Raw genomic sequence first — 1,381 nt, forward strand, 5'->3', positions numbered from 1 at the left:
CTTTCATATAAACATTACTATTTTTCTGATAATTATATAATTATAAAAATCGAACATAAAACATAAAAAATTGAGATTTGATATATAAATAAAACGTAACATAATTTATATTACATTTTCACTTATTCTAAAATAACATTATTTGTAGTACAATTAACACGTAAAAGTTGATGGTACTTGTTTATTCGATCTAAATACGAGGTAGCCCATGCAGCAGCACATGGATAGCAGAAATGAAAGAAATGTGGAGTAATAGTATGGATCGGGTATTCTTCTGTCAAGTCTAGTTTCACATAATGGTTACGGTTAACGTACCCAATTGCAAAACTTACATGTTGATACCATGGTGGGGGAGTAGACTTAAGCGGTAAGTATGTTGAACAACATGTAATGTCTATAACGTGTAAGAKCACATTATACTTTGAAGCAATCAGGACACCAATTTCAGGCATGGACATCCAATGTTCAACCGGGGCACCTCGATCTAATTGAAAAAAGTTTAAAATATTGTAAATTATATTCCAATACTGACTTCAAAATATGTTGAGGTATTCTATCTTGTATGCGTCTAACTCTTCCATCAAGTTAAACCGAATTGTTGGTCATGCATCTTCATGAAGACCAAGGTGGACAACTATTGCTCGAAATCCACAATTTCCATCACCTCTCACATCATGTAAGGGCACATTTCAGTAGAAGAGAAAAATTGTCACTTTATACTCCTATAATTAGTTAATTAATTTACTTTACGTCATTTACTTTTAAATGTTTCATTTTACATATTTATCAAATAAACATACATAATTGTATATCAATTAAAACATGTTTTAAAAAAATACATTTTTATTTTAATAAGTTACATCATTATAATCGTCTCGTTAATACCTTCGAAATGAGTCCAATATTGAATAGTTTTTTACTTAATTATATTATTATATATTATATATACTGTAAAGAAACATTTTTAATATTTACGATTTATACTTTTATAGTTTTTTATTTAATTTATGATACATCATTTATTTTTACACCATTATCACATTAAAATACATTAGCTAAAATACGTTAAAATGCATTATACTTAATTAATTTATTTTTAAAATCTGTTTTTACACTTTTATCACATTAACATACATAAACGTATATTAGCTAAAATACGTTAAAAAAACAATTTATTTTAACAAATTATACAATTATAATCGTCTCGTTAATCTCCTCGAAATGAACTCAATAATGAATATTATTTGATTAATTATATTACTATAATCGTATTTTCAATACTTTTGAAATGAACACAATCGAAACTTGTATTTATATTATGTTCATAAAAAAAACTTTTAAATTGACATTTAAAAAATATTTAAGTAACTAAGGTAAAATT

This window comes from Cynara cardunculus (assembly GCF_001531365.2).
Source record: "Cynara cardunculus var. scolymus isolate 2C chromosome LG 1, CcrdV1, whole genome shotgun sequence".
In the NCBI taxonomy this organism is placed as follows: domain Eukaryota; kingdom Viridiplantae; phylum Streptophyta; class Magnoliopsida; order Asterales; family Asteraceae; genus Cynara; species Cynara cardunculus.